The following is a 16316-nucleotide window of genomic DNA, read 5'->3' on the forward strand; positions in this document are numbered from 1 at the left end:
TATTAAAATATAAACTCTTCTACTTAAGCCTAATAAAATCCCCACAAGGTAGCATACTCACCTTTGTTGGAGGGAAAACCAAGGGAGTCCAGTGAAGTTCAGTGTTGCCCAGGGATACACATGTAATGAATGGGGTAGCCAGTGTTTTGAGCTACCAAACTGGCCCTCCTTGCACCATGCCATACTGCAGATAGGTTGAATATTCGATGGCCAGGCAGAGACCATTAGCTCAAGAGAGATATTGAAGTAAATATCTTCTTTATAATCTGTGTGGCACAACTTTAGTTTCTGGGCTGCTTGGAATGATGACAGTCTAGGAGGATGGGTCAGAGGGAATAATTCACAGTGGGTGTTCCAATATAATACATAAGTTAGGATGGTAAGAATACTTATGATCTGCCTCAAGTATGCTGAGTTCAGTGGAGACAGTACATATATACATTATGACATGTATATACATGTACATTATAACATACTAGACATCATTATCATATGACTAGTGATCATTATTTCGTTGTAGACTTTACAATTTCAACCAGGTTTTTCTAGAATCAGATACTCTAAACTTCCTTAGTCCCATTCCTTAGTCCCTGGGGTCTGTCGGGGTTACCTCATGGAGCTGGAATGAGTATTTTACCTGAGGATTTCTTCTCAGTGCTCATAGGCCAACGTGGTGGTATAATAGTACACTTGTGTTGGTTGTGATGTTACCTCAGGGTGTGGAAGGTGGCTGGAGCAGGAGATCGCTAGTGGACATGATTTCTAGTCAGAGCTCCATTATTTGTTAGCTGTGTTAGCATTCATTAATAATTTATTCATCAGATTCTGGATCCATATTTAACTAAGACTTGGTCATTGCACTGAAGCTAATGGTCTGGTAAAGAAGACAAACTCATAAGCAAGTAACACAATCTTTCCCAGCATAGGCATGGGAGAGTATGTGGTCATTTCAATTTAAAAGGATAAGGTGAATTATCCATCTGGGAAACAATAAAAGGATTTTAATGGCACCGTTTACTTTCACATACATTTTGAAGTGCCTACTATATATTTGGACCTGTGTGATAGAATTATGGGTGGTGGAAAAAAAACATTAAAAAACCCTACAAAGTTATGCCTACCCTGAAGGACTTCACAGAAAAGAATCAGGTATGTAAAAAGGTGAATTGCCATAGAATAGGTTGGATGCAATAATAGAACCTTGGACATTAGTATCATTGGTAAGACCATTGTATTGTAGGGTTCTTGGTGGCAAGGAATAAAAATTATTTGTGGGTATTTTGAGCAGAAAAAGACTATAGTAGGTAGCTCACCGATTTCCCTAGAATGATGGAAAACCAGGGTGGCAAAAAGACAGAAGTAACTGAAATCTAGGTAACTTGACTGATCCTTCCCACTGAATCAGCCCATTGAAGACAGTCTGGCTGTCACCACCCAGTGTCAGTGCATCATCCTAAACTGTCACCACCGATGGTGCTGGATACTGCTTATGATTGATTCTAGACTCAGTGCCTTTGACATGTACATAATTGATACAATGTAGGTCTCATGCTTTCTCTACAGTAGCAAAGGCTGCTGGGGAAGTGAGTCTTTGGCACCTTCTATAGTTTGGGGCAATTTCACTTTCCCACTAGTTCTGATAAAGTGAGAAATTCTACAAAGGTAGGAGGGGGGCAGAAATTGGCCAGCTAAAGATACATGTTGCAAATAATGGAAGGACATATTTTCATCTTTGCTAACTATCTTGTGCCTACTGGTAAAAGACAAGTTGATTTATCATCATTTCACATTTATGGAAGATTATGCATAAAGCTACATTTCATGCTCTAGTAATTGACCAAAAGAAAATCTCATGTATCTGTACCTCCATAAGCTGTGTGTTTCTTCCTTATTTCTTTCCAAGCCAGGCAAAAGATATACACTTGCACAAGCTCCCCAACTGAAAACATGGCTCTATACCAAATAACTAATAAGGAGGCCTAGGGTTCTTTCTTTTGTTTCTTTTTTTATGGAATAATTACTTTTCCTATTTCTTTCTTACCAATTCAGCCAACATACTTTATCTCAAGGAAATTGCATTTGCTCATGTAGGTGTGTGAATAAGCAGAATGACAAGCGTTTGTTTCTGCTAGAATTAGATGGATTGCAATTACTTGGGGGAAAGAACATTTCCCTAAATTCAGCTATGAATCCTCCACAGATCAAAACAAAGATCACTTGAGAAATGGCCTTGCCTTAATACATGTTGCATTTGTGAGCATGTAACAACCTCTTATTATGTGGTAAGATACTCTTTTTGGGCACTGAGGAAAACAAACATATTTTGAACTTCACCAATATAGGGAGAACAGCTAAGCTGAATTTTTTGGTTAAACAAAAAGGGATTATGAGCTTTTCAAGTATATGTGATAAAGACTGAAAAGGAAGTGTTCAGGATGTTTTTGTAGCTCAAAAGATTTTTTTTTTTTTTTTATCTCAAAAGATTATTAAGCATAGAGTCTCCATTAAAGATTTTTTTTTTCAGGGGAACAGGGTAAGGATGGATTTCTGTCAATACCTTATGGTCTGCTCAGGCCAGGTTTTATCTTATTTTTAGTTTGTCTGTTTACCTAATGGTTGGTAATCTTGAGGAAAAAGACTGTGTTCTTCCTAGAAAGCTTAGCTCTTACCATGGCTCTTCCAGCACCTAGTTAAGTCAGAAATCAGAACCTCAGAAGGGATGAATGACTTGAACAGAGACACTTAATAGTATTGTGGAATTTAAGTAGATAATTTATTTTTTTGTGCAGAGTAAATGTGTCACCCAAATAGTAGGTTTTGAGTGTGTATTACAAGCCTGATAGCATGTTAGGTATTGTTGCTAGATATGACACATAACAGACATGAATCCTCTCTTTTGGAAATTAGAATCTAGAAGAATGTGCTTTCAGGGACAGATAATGTAAAATTATACATTGTTCAAGGGACAGAGAAGTTCTATAATGCATTTCTGGCCAGAAGATTGTGAATAATCTATCTGAGAAAAGATGTTAATGTGTTTTAATGGAGATGCTGTTGATATACTTAAAGATATTTCTACAGTTTTTATTTAAAATCTTATCTGGTTAGCAGACAATGATGGCAGCTTCATATTCTTTCCTTTAACATTTATCTATATATGAAAAATTACACGTATTAAATTAGGGATGTGGAGGAAAACCACAAACTACAGTATGCTCAAACAAAGAGGAATAAAACAAAAACATTGAAATATCTTAAATGGGGAGCATAAATATTAGGAGTTTTCTTGAGGAATAATCAAGGGTCACTGTAAACAATGGCCAAAGATTTATTTATTTTTATTTTTTTAAAAGATTTTATTTATTTATTCATGAGAATACACAGAGAGGAGAGAGAGAGAGGCAGAGACACAGGCAGAGGGAGAAGCAGGGTCCATGCAGGGAGCCTGATGTGGGACTTGATCCCAGGTCTCCAGGATCAGGCCCTGGGCTGAAGGCCACACTAAACCACTGAGCCACCCAGGCTGCCCATGAGCCACCTGGGCTGCCCCAAATATTTAATTATAAGAAACATTCAGGGATTGGAAAAGAAAATGGTCCTGAAAATATACATAGAAAAGACTGTTGTGGATGATTCTAAACACACTGTATCTTTATTTGATTTTAAAGATTTTATTTATTTATTTGAGAGAGAGAAAGAGTATGAGTAGGAGAAAGAGGGAGAGGGAGGGAATCCCAAGCAGAAAGCAGAGCCCCTGCTGAGCTTGGAGCCCAACATGGGGCTTGATCCCATGACCCTGAGATCATGACCTGAGCCCAAACCAAGAGTTGGATGTTCAATTGACTGTGCCACCCAGATTCCCTTAAACACACTATATCTTGGCAATATTTTTAAAAAGAAGAAAAATCCTCTAAAAAATATATATGGTAAAAAGAATTCCCAATGTATCTATGAAGGGAAAGAAATGAAGTATCATCAGACTTTTAATGGGATATTTCTGAAACCAATAACATAATACTTACTAATGTCGAAGTAAAAGAATTATAATCCAAGAATTTTGTGAAGCTAGTTTCTTTTTCTTAATGAAATTAATAGAAAATCTGTATTATTTCATGAGTAAGAATTTAGAAATTTGCCACCCACATACAAACCCTTTTGGGTTAAACATTTTAAAAAATTTCTTCTTAACTGTGGGATGAATCAAAATTAAATCCTACAATATAGTATTTAAAAAGTACTATTCTTGCTAGGACAATTCTATTTTAACATGGACATAATTTGAAATCAGGTAAATGACTAATATAAATATTTTTATTGTGGCATTATTTATAATATCACAACTTTGAAAAAAGTTAAATATTCAGCATCAGGAGAATGTCCATATGGTAGACTATAATATCTTTTAAGTTATCAAGTAATTTCTATTAACATAAGAAAATCATGATGCAGTCTTAAGTTGAGAAATATATATGTGTGTATGTGTAGTATATATGGATGTGTGTGCATATAAAAATATGTATTTTTTGCTTCCTTACATAATTTTCCTTACTTTAGGAACTTCTGCAGAATATAAATCATTTTTGAATCATTTTCATATTTAGAAATAAATGCAAAAATATAAAATAGAACTTTTTTAAGAAAAAAAAGTACTCAAAGTTTTGAAAAAATTGAGTAAGAGGCATATGCAAGAATTTTGTCAAGAATTTAAAATTCTGTAAGGATTTCTGTCTTGGAAAAAGATTCCTCCCTGGCCTCCCCCTCCACCCCTTCCCAAATCATAATGTAGCTGTATTTGTATCAACAAAAGGCAGAACTGATATTCTGGGAAACAGTATAATGCTAACAAATGACATGAATAAAGCAGAACATTTTCTTTATTTTGTGGAGGAGTAAAAAAGAAAATAAACTTAATTTTTAAAAAAGAATCAATATGTAAGGTTTTTCCCTTTGTTCCTTTTTTTAGAAACTTTTTAGAATCTTATATTTGACTTCTTTGGCAAACTGGAAAGTAGAATAAATGGCAATAAGAGTATATTAGAATTAATATTTTTATGTATAATGTAAATATAAATAATGTAGGTATATAAAAGTAGTATATGTTCATAATATATTCTATAGTGTTATTCCAGAAGAGGTAAGATGACATTAAGAAGATACCCATGGGGATCCCTGGGTGGCGCAGCGGTTTGGCGCCTGCCTTTGGCCCAGGGCGCGATCCTGGAGACCCGGGATCGAATCCCACATCAGGCTCCCGGTGCATGGAGCCTGCTTCTCCCTCTGCCTATGTCTCTGCCTCTCTCTCTCTCTCTCTCTCTGTGTGTGACTATCATAAATAAATAAAAATTAAAAAAAAAATTAAAAAAAAAAAAAAAGAAGAAGATACCCAGATACTTCCTTTTTTATAAAGATTTTATTTATTTTTTCATGAGAGACACACACAGAGAGACAGAGACATAGGCAGAGGGAGAAGCAGGCTCTCTGTGGAGAGCCTATTGCTGGACTCGATCCCACTACCCGAGCTGAAGGCAGACGCTCCACCACTGAGCCATCCAGGTGCCCCTAGATACTTCAGATGATTTTTAATATCAAGCCCAGATAAATTGTTCTCTAGAGAAAGGAAAGACTTGAAGAGCAAATAAGAAGAAATAAGCAGGACCCTTGAGGAAAATATATACTATGTAATTTACAAAAAAACAAACAAACAAACAAAAAACAAAAAGCAGGTAGGGGGGAAAGAGAAATGGATGACAGATGTGCCAGACTGGTAAATTTGATACCAGTAAAACTGGTGAATCATTAACAAATGATTAGTGAATTCATAGAAAACGAGCAACCACTAGATTTCAGATTGTATTTCAAAAGGTCAGGCACACAAGTTACCCTTGGTTTGTTTTTTAATACATTAATTACTAGACTTCTAAATTGAGTGATATTTTAAAAAATATCTATGTCTTCATTAACTCAGGCAAGACATTTGGCAGTTTTTACTGATTTCCTGTTGATAATTTGGAATGCATGTCAATAAAGAACGTGGTCATCGATTTTCCTTTGAGTCAGCTGGCATAGGAACTGTTCTGCCCTGGTCCCTGTCCCGTTTACAAAGCTGGCCAACAACTTAGATGTGGACTGAAAAGCTATGCAAATACCTGAAACCTGACGCCCACATAATACATTTGGAATTCAGGATGATGTAGGCCAGTTGGAACAAATACCCAAAACCAACCCAACCTCAATGAACATGATTAGATTAAAATTCAGTTGTTCAGGTTAGCAAGTAAAGAACAGAGAGGGAGACCTAGCAGGACTGTTGTTAAAATAAACACGAGCCAGTTTTTATACAACCAGGTCTCCTGCAAGGGAACAGAATGATGTAGTTATTAAATATTCTAATTTCCTTTCGAATTGTATAAATAGCAAGTTAATGTCAGGTCCGAGGAAGCTGATGGACCTGTCCCAAATTGTGTTTTTCAGTTCACAACAGGGTGTGGTATCTATTAGGTGCTTTGCCAATAAGCCAAGAGGAGAGTGATCAGAGAATTTCCATGAAATTAAAAAACAACACCTCTTTGATGGTACTATGGTTATTTGGCTTATGGGAGAAAGATTTTTGGGCCACCCTGATAAAAATCTTTATTTAAAGGGCTTTTATGTAGAAGAGAAAATAGATTAATTTTGCATTGTTCTAGCAGGTAGTCGAAATAGTTCTAAGGATGTGAAATGCAATTCAGTATGAAGAACTTTTCACACTATTAGAGCGTGTGAAGTTGGAGTGGTGGAAAGCCTTAAGAGGCGATGAGCTCTTGTAATGGTTTGTGCTCAATGTGTAACTGACAGTTCTCCAGGTGAGGGTTTTTATGTGGAGTGGAGGTTGAATTGAATGATAGTCTAAAGACTTCAACTTTTAAGATAGTCTGAGTTTGTAGATTCTGCTTTTAACTCCAAAAGCTAAATTTTAGGGATCCCTGGGTGGCGCAGCGGTTTGGCGCCTGCCTTTGGCCCAGGGCGCGATCCTGGAGACCCGGGATCGAATCCCACGTCAGGCTCCCGGTGCATGGAGCCTGCTTCTCCCTCTGCCTGTGTCTCTGCCCCTCTCTCTCTCTCTGTGACTATCATAAATAAATAAAATCTTAAAAAAAAAAAAAATTCTTAAAAAAAAAAAAAAGCTAAATTTTAATATCTTGAAAAATCACCCTAATATTGTAAGATGCTTTGGCAAGGATAGTAAACAGAATCTATTGGGAGGAGAAGAAATGTATTTTGGAACGGTTCTTTGATAGAGGTCTTAGCTGAGAGTGACATTCTCTGTGACATATACCATTGACCCTTGAACGACATGAGTTTGAACTGCACAAGGCCTTTAAATGTGACTTTTTAAAATGAATACAGTGTGCTACTGTATATATCTTTTCCCTTATGATTTTCTTAATATTTTTCTCTAGCTTTATTGTAAGAGTATGGTGTATAATACAAATAACATACAAAATGTGTGTTAATCGACTATATGTTATTGGTAAGGCTTCTGGTCAATAGTAGACTATTAATAATTAAGTCTCTGGGGAGACAGAAGTTACATGTTATAATTTCAATTCTACAAGGGTCGGTGCTCCAAACCCTCCATATTGTTCAAGTATCAACTGAGGGCCTATCTCTACTTATGATTGTTGCTTTGTTCTGTCATTCTTCCCATATTTTAATTTTTAACTTCCCTAAGAATTAGCTCTAACAAAGACTAAAAACTTTTCAAGTCATTACATTTTAGTATGCTTTTAAATAACTAGAACACAGATTTTGTATCTAAGTTAAATTCTAATTGTAGGTGCTACACAGATTGTGTTCAGGTCAACTTTCACAGCCAAGGCGTGTAGGTAATGTTTGGCAAATGTACACTCTGCATTAGCACTATAATTATGTTCATGCTTATTGAATATTTACCCTTTGTGAGACATATTTATAGTCATTTAATGTGCTTTATCTCATTGACTGCTCAGGAAAATTCTGATAGCTGGCATTTCTATTTATGGGTGGGGGGACCAAGGCATAGAGAGTTTCAGTTATTTGTCATGGTGATTCAGAGTGCAGACATTTACCACTGCACCTCCTATCACTATAGAGTAGTGAGATTTATTTTGAATACTCAAGAATCCACGGTTCATTCCACTCTCCCTCTCCAACGACCCCGGAGCAGACACTTAAGGAATTTCCTTTTATAACTTGCTTTTTCAAAAGACCAGATACACATGAAAAAAAAAATCAGGCTTTGTTTTTTGGTCTAATTTCTTCTACTCAGCCTATTTATAAGTTACCTTTCTAACCTTTCAGGACTGCTTCCAAAAGCTAAATTTTAAAAATTATGCACTCAGGTGAGTCTAAGTTTGTCATATTCCCAGCAATCATCCTTCTAGTACCCCTAAAATATCTCTAGGTTTCTCCTAAGATAGTCCATTGGGACTACTCTTTGGAGTCCACAGTAGGGAGAGTCCTGACCTGTTCCCTTGGAGAATAACCCAAGAAAGAGAATATGAGCAGCCTAGTGAAACACAAAGTTATATAAGAACACATTCAGAGGGATATACACAGAGTAGGGATGAATTGATTAATCTGTAGGGGGTCAACTAGCTAATCTGCTGTATTTCCATGGAATGTTGACTACTGAGGCTGAGCATATTATTAAAAGTTCTTCAATGCAAATATAGTAAAAGACATTCTGCAGTCAGAGCAGATTTCCTATCATTTTATTCGTTCCAGCGATGCAGGATTAGTGATTGATTTCAGCAACAAGGGGCACATACAGTATTGTCAGCTGTAGTTGATTGCCACTCTTTTTTACTGAGGAGGCTACAGAGGCAGCAAGGTTACTTAGTGGGATGTACTAATTCAGCCAAGTATCTAAATACACAGCCAACCTTATTGAGATAAGGCTGTGACATATCTGTAACAATTGTCTTTGTTCCTCTTGTTTCTATGAGTGAATTTTCTTTCCTCATGGAAAAAACCTTTGAGAGCCACTCTCATTGGATACTGTATTGCAAAGGGAATAGAGATGGATATCTAAACCATTCATTCTTTATTAGTTTGGAGGCTGTAAAAAAAGCACTTTGGACAGTAAAAACCTCCTTTTTTCTGTCTCTTCCTGGTTTTCTATCTCTCTCTGTCTCCTTCCCTCCCTTCCTGCTTCCCTTAGGTATAAGTTCACTTTTAGGCCATTTCTCAGTTAAAAGAGTTTGGTGCAAGTTACCAGCTACTAAAATCACAGAATGGGAAAAGTCCTCTCTGTGCTATAGCTCTTCGGGGAGAACTAAAGAAAATAAAATAAAGAAAATATTTTGGTGCATGGGCTCCAAATTTCCATTGAAAATCTCTAGCTAAATGTCTCATGCTTATTCAGAGACATAGTTATCTGATTGGATACAGGGCTTGGCAGAAATCACTTTTCAGCTCAGACATGGGATGGCGACAGAGTCTCATTACGTTAATTTTATTTACAGGGCAGCCCCTGGTTTCCTGTGCTATGAGCTGGGTGCTTATTCAGCTGCCTTGGCTCAGGTAGTTTGCTGCACAGTGTATTTTTGTTTCTGAACCATACTGGCCCTGGAAAGATGTCTGGCCTCATTTCACTTTCATAACTCTGATGAAAGCCACAGAACTTTCCAGGGAGCCAGAGTAAGCTACTTGTGGGGCCCTTCCTTGAGCCATGTGAGTGGCTACTGAAGGGTGGGTTCTAATCAAAAGAAACCCCATCTCATGGTGGTGGAAGGGGAGGTGGGCGGGGGTGGGGGTGACTGGGTGACGGGCACTAAGGTAGGCACTTGACTGGATGAGCACTGGGTGTTATTCTATATGTTGGCAAATTGAACACCAATAAAAAAATAAATTTATAAAAAAAAAAAAAGAGCCTCATCTCTTGAGGCTTTTACCTTTGCAGAAGAAAGGAATGTTGTCCCTGAGTGTGGCAGGACCTCCCTGGACCACACCTCTAAGGCAGGACTTAGGGCCATTTGGGTCCTAAATCTGCTAGTTTCCTTCTTGGTATACACAGATGTAGGGTCTTCTACCTACACTTTCCCTCAGGATGCTCTGTGTCAGTACATACTAAAAAGGTTGTAGAAAGGATGTTGACTTTGAGGCTGCTACTATTTCTTTTTGTTCTATTTGTTCATTCAAGTACTAATAATCCTACACATCACAGGGTCCCTACACTTATTTTCTTTCCCATGAGCACCACAATATGTCAATGAAGGAGATGGAAGCAGTGATAATATGCCCATTTCATAAAGAAAGGCCAAGTGCTTAATTCAGGTCACACAGCTGGAATTTAAACCTACAACTCTTAACAAGTAATCAGTGAATTTTTTTTTTTTTTTTTTTTACTCAGGAATGAGTCCTAATCAAAATTAATATGTTAATGAGTATATTAATCTTCAGGATTATTGAATTTGTCACAACATTGTATTACATTTGGAAAATAATTATAGATTAGACTGCTCTGATCATAAGAAGATGGTGATGGTTGGTGAGAAATCAAATCATAACTAAATTTAAATTTATATTCAACAAAAATTAAACATCCTTTCAAAGTATTTGCAGCAGATTGTATTTTATGTTGGGTGTGGCTGCATTAAATGTGCTATAAATGAAAGGGATGGGGGTCTCTTGACACAAGAGTGCTAGGCTAACAAAGGTCTTCAGACAGTCCTATTTTTATGATACAAGGTTAGCTGGTCCCAAAAGCGAAAATATTTGCACTTTAGGACTATGAGAAAGCACTTATTTATGCACACGTATATATAGGATTTGAACTACTACTGGACCCCATTCCAAACTAACTCTGACCGATAGTTTCTGTTTACCAAGTCCATGCTACCTATATACAGTACAAAGTGTTTTGCTTATGTTATTTTGTGATGTGCTCTTCACTACCAGGCAGCAGATTAGGTACCACTTAGTCTGATGAAGACATGGAGACCCATAGAGTAAAACATTTGCTTAGTAACCAAGAAACAGGTTAGAATGCAGAGATAACTCAAAAGCTCAAGTTTGCACCTGAATCTCCCACAGCCACTGCCCAAGGCATGGAGCAAGATCTCCTGCTACTACAAGCTGTTTCCCTTTGTCTTCTTAGTGGGGGACCAGAAGCTCCTACTCTCATTACCTGCTCCCTCCCAACAAGAGGGGCAAAATGCAGGTTCCAAGAGGACTTGAAATATCAGGCATTTATGTTTGTTTTAGCACAGATTTACTGAAATAGGAACTTGCCGTGATTATCTCTATGCTTCATACCCGCAGAAAGAAAAAGAAAATTGGAAAAAAAGAGAGACAAAGAAAAGCAAGCATTTGCTTTAGCGGGTAGACTTTTGAGGGCTAAGATATTTCTTTTATTCTGAAATATCTGGATAATTGTCTCAAATTTCCTCTTATTTCATGTGCAGACATGGCCTCATTTTTTAAAGAGCTTTTGCTACCAATAAAGTTCCAATATATTTGGAGTTTTCAACTGTCTCAAGTAGAATGTAATAAGATATTTCTCTTTGGGGCCTCTTTTAAGTATATTCTAAAACCATCATTAAAATATGCATACTTTGGTTGGCAGTGTTAGCAAATATTCACATCTCTTCAATGGCACCAGCTTGGTAGAATGATAGAAACTGGGCAGCAAGTGAAGGAGTACAATAAGCCATTAATGCTAAACATCAAGCATAAATGCCATTCCTCTGCCTCTATCCCACTTCTTAAAAAAAACTATGCTAGATTTTGCACTAAACATTTCTCAATTGTTATTTTAAAAATATAATTATCTTGGGATCCCTGGGTGGCGCAGCGGTTTGGCGCCTGCCTTTGGCCCAGGGCGCGATCCTGGAGACCCGGGATCGAATCCCACATCGGGCTCCCAGTGCATGGAGCCTGCTTCTCCCTCTGCCTGTGTCTCTCTGCCTCTCTCTCTCTCTGTGACTATCATGAATAAATAAATAAAATCTTTAAAATATATATATATATATAATTATCTTAAGTTTTCTTTGATACTGGAAATTAAGCTTCCATTTTTCTGGATTTTTAAGGTTGACGAATTAAAACAGGATATTTTAGAATCTATTTTTTCAGCAGCTGAGATTGTTTTCTGTAACATTTTGTTCAAAAACAATTTCCATAGTAGAATCATCAACCAGAAAATCAGGTCTGATACAGAGAAAGCTACAGCCAGATGGGAACCACAGTTGGGTGGCAAAGTGTTTGGAATATAAAGAAGAAATAGTCTGTAAATTTCATAACGGGGAAATTGGATGAGCAGTACAAATTTATGATCTCAACCCTTGTGATTGAGCCAAAGGCAACTGTTGACGCTTCAGTCCCAGTACATCTTCCTTATTCTACTAGGTTTTCTGACTTCAGGGAACCCAGCTGGTGAATGGGAAAAGTGATAGTAATAGTCACAGTTCAGATCTGCAACTAAGTTCACCTAGCTTCTCATTATTATCTTAATTTACTTAAGGTTGAATCTGTAGAAATTTGCTTTTATATAGATATTATCTTGACATCGAGAAAATATGTTACTATGTATTCTTATGTGCATGCTATATTGAAATATTTCATCTACATTCAATTCTCATAGATTTTAGCTGATAGAGCTCCAACATATGGCAAAGAAAATGAGCCCTTTTTTATGGGCTAGGAGTTGTTGATGGATCTTTGGAAAATTAGCAAAAAGTACTACGGTGTCTTTTTCTTCTTCAAAATGTCATAAACAAGACAAGGATACGGGATGTAGAAAGTGTAGAAGAGTTTGGGTTCTGCCTTCAGAAGCAATAACTGGTATTCAGAAAGACCTGGAGTTCAGTGAGAAGATGGTAAAATAACCACTTCCTACCTCCCGAATGCAAAATTGAGGTCTGACCCAGAAGAGCAGGTGAAGAAATGGCAGATCTGCTGTACCCTTTTATTTCTTTGGCATTAGATGTCTGTTCATTCATTCATTCATTCATTCATTCAATTATTCAATCATTCAGTCATCTGACAACTGAGTGCCTATTTTCTGCCAGGCACAGTGCTAATTTCTAGGGATAAAACAATGAACAAGATTGAAATAGTTCCATTCTCCATGGAATTAAGTGGAAGTTATGGATAAATGGCAGTGCCAAACCTGTGATAAAATCACGTAAAGTGATAAGGATGCACGTAGCAAAACCTCTAACACAGACTGTGGAGTGGGAGACGTAAGGAGTCATGAGGCTTTAGTGAGCAAGTGAAGTTTGTCCTGAAACCTGAAGAATTGATCAGGCAAAGGAAGACATGCTTATTGAGGTGGGGTATTGTCTCACCTCCGGCTTTTATCTAAAATATAAGACACAGGGAATAGAAGAATGCTGCAATCATCCGTGAGCCTTATCTCTATGAGGAGATAAACTGCCACTTCAGGGCATTTGCTTTCATGGATTTATGTTTTGAGTCATATCTGTTGAATTCACATAATGTCCCTGGTAAATTTAGAGCTGCTTTAATTGTAGCTGTTTCTACATGGGGATATTCATCAAATCCATCTTTGTCTGAATTGACTCATTAAAAATTTAACTGACAGTCATATGGACCTTTACCTTTGGTCTTGTGTTTGGGATGGTAAGGATTTGTTCATGCTAGTCCCTGTGATCATCTTAAAATCACTGAAAAATCAGGCCATCTAAAAATGTAATGGATTCCCAGAGAAGAATTTTCCCTGTCATTGGTTGACACTTTTAAAATGTATTTCAAGTGTAGACACAGTTGGGTTGGGAAGTTTAGATGGAAACATAAATTCTGAAAATGTCCACTATTTCCCATCCTTTCCCTGTATTTGAAATAACTCAAAAAATAATAGAAAATAGAAAAATATTGCATAGTGGTAAAGAAATCAGCATGAAAAAGAAGATTGTCCTATATTTTTGAATTTGAAATTCTGTATCACCTACAAAATTGCATGAATTGCTATTTTACATTTGTATTCACTTGTTCAGCTTTCCATGATGCCATTTCAGGGGCTACATTCAGTGAGTTTCAATCTTCTGCTCAAACAAGCTGAATGACTCACAGCACTTTTGTTGTTGAACATCACATCAGCTTTTAAGTCATACAATAGGATAAATAGGTACTTACTGGAATTATTTAATATGAAAAAAATTAATAGATCCATAGCAAAACCCTAGAACTGTTGCTGAATATGTTGTAAATAGTGGCAAATTTTAAAACTACAGCTAAACTCTAACCTGCTATTTTAGTAAGAGTTTATTAAAATACTACTAAATGGTCTCATGGAAAATATATTTGCTGGGGTCCAATTCAATAAGCCTATATTAAGCTCCCACTATGAAAAAAGCACATTACTTTTCAATGTCACTGTTCCACGCTTCTGGATCCACTCTTTAAATATCCAGGTATAAGCACCTCTTCATTCAATTGTGGCATTTTAATTCCTCTATCAGAAATTTTATTTTATTTTTTTAACATTTCTCCCAGTTTTATTACATTCTATTAAAATACAAAGTCATTATGGAAAATTAGGAAAATAAATGATCCATATTCCCAAACTTCTAGTTAGAACCATTGTTATATTTTGCTCTTCTCTCTTTTACCCATATTTTTTCAATATCTAAATTGGGATATTAATATATTTATTATATCTGTTATTTACTAATCAACTTTTTACAGGTAAGCAAATAATCTCCACACCATGAGCATTTCCCATTTCTTATCTTTTTTGCAGGAATATGATTTTCAGTAGCTGAACAGTGTTCTATGAAATGAATGAAATTATTTAGGTAATCCTATAATGTTGGACATTGTATTAATTAGGGTAGAAACCAAGCAGCTGTCTAAGAGACCTTTAGTCATTCAAGTACAATAGAAGTTTATTTCTCTCTCTTTATAGAGCACAGATATAAGCAGGTGGTCTGGCTGTGATGAGTGGCTTTGCTCTGTGAGGTCCCCTAGAAATCCAGATTTCTTCTATATTATTTCTCTTCCATCTTCAAGGGTTTTGCCCTTTTTTTTGTGTAGTTGGAATTATTTCATGAGCACCATGTCCTTGCCCTTTATGTGAAGGGCAAGTTACTTCCTTATAAAAATGTCAACTGATAAAACCTGGGGAGGAGAATGGTGGTGTTACTACAAAATGAAGGAGGGGAGAATAGAAGGCAGGGAGCAATTAGTTATATCTGCTGTAGGCATCTAGATTTTTCCACCAATTTTTCCATTGTAAATATTATATAGAACTATATTGTGTATCAGTATTAGTGTGTAAAACTGATAACTGATTTGAAATAAGTATGGAATAATAGGTAAAAATATAGTATGCTTTTGCAGCTTTTGATCTACACTTTCTGATTGCCTTTTGGAGAGGTCCCATCTTATATTTTATTTTAGTCTTTGACAATTCTTTAGTTTAAAATGGCATTTCAGAGGTGCCTGGGTGGCTCAGTGGGTTTAGCATCTGCCTTTGGCTCAGGTCATGATCCCAGGGTCCTGGGATAGAGCCCTGCACTGAATTCCCTCTCCCTCTATCCCACTGCTCTCTCTCTTGCTCACTCTGTCAAATAAATAAATAAAACCTTAAAAAAATGGTGTTTCATTATGGTGTTCATTTGCATTTATTTCATTACTAGTAAGCTTATTTTTCAGTATTATTGACCATTTATATGCATTTTGTGATTTATCTATTGATATCCTTGGCTAAATTCTCTTAGAATATTTTTTTCTAATTTGTCAAATTCTAACTCTTATTATAACGTATGACATATATTTCCCTATTTTATCATTTTTCTTTTAATTGTATCCTTTTTTTTAGAGATTTGTTTATTTTTATGTATTTGGATCTACCCAAATTTTCCGTGATATCTTGTTTCTGCTTTTTTTTATGGTTGTCTTTTTGTTTTGTTTGATAAAGCTTATACAAAGCTGAGTGAGGTAAAAAAATTGCCATTTTTAAAATTGTTATTTTGATTTTTTTCTTTATAGTCTTCTATTTATATTGGGTTGAAAACTAACCAATATTTTTCCTGAACTTTTTTCCTTCACTGAGTTACTCAATAATGTTTTTTACTGGTTGTTGAGTATGTGCCATGCCCTTTACACATGTGTCAGTATGTGCTCTATCTCTAACCTAAGATAGAGATTGTACATTGAACATGGTACCAATGAATTCTGTTTTTCCCTAAGAGTTTGAAATGCCATTTTCTACATATAACACCTTATATATTTTGGATCTCTCTGTTGGCTTTCTCTTCCATTAGATTGTTACTTTTTACTATGGTATCAATCCTAATTATACTTGGGGGAAATATGTTCTAATTAATACA

General features: G+C 36.2%; 1 long non-coding RNA gene across 2 annotated transcripts in view; it reads right to left on the bottom strand.

Annotated features, from left to right (window-relative positions):
* Nucleotides 1-16316, bottom strand: part of LOC111091357 — a 135308-nt gene that overhangs the window by 4826 nt on the left and 114166 nt on the right. For both annotated transcript variants that reach the window (XR_005355200.1, XR_005355201.1), the window contains one exon: nucleotides 62-313. This is a non-coding gene — a long non-coding RNA (uncharacterized LOC111091357). The remainder of the gene's footprint in view (nucleotides 1-61; nucleotides 314-16316) is intronic.

The sequence above is a fragment of the Canis lupus genome, chromosome 2 (genome assembly GCF_011100685.1).
Source record: "Canis lupus familiaris isolate Mischka breed German Shepherd chromosome 2, alternate assembly UU_Cfam_GSD_1.0, whole genome shotgun sequence".
Classification (NCBI taxonomy): Eukaryota; Metazoa; Chordata; class Mammalia; order Carnivora; family Canidae; genus Canis; species Canis lupus.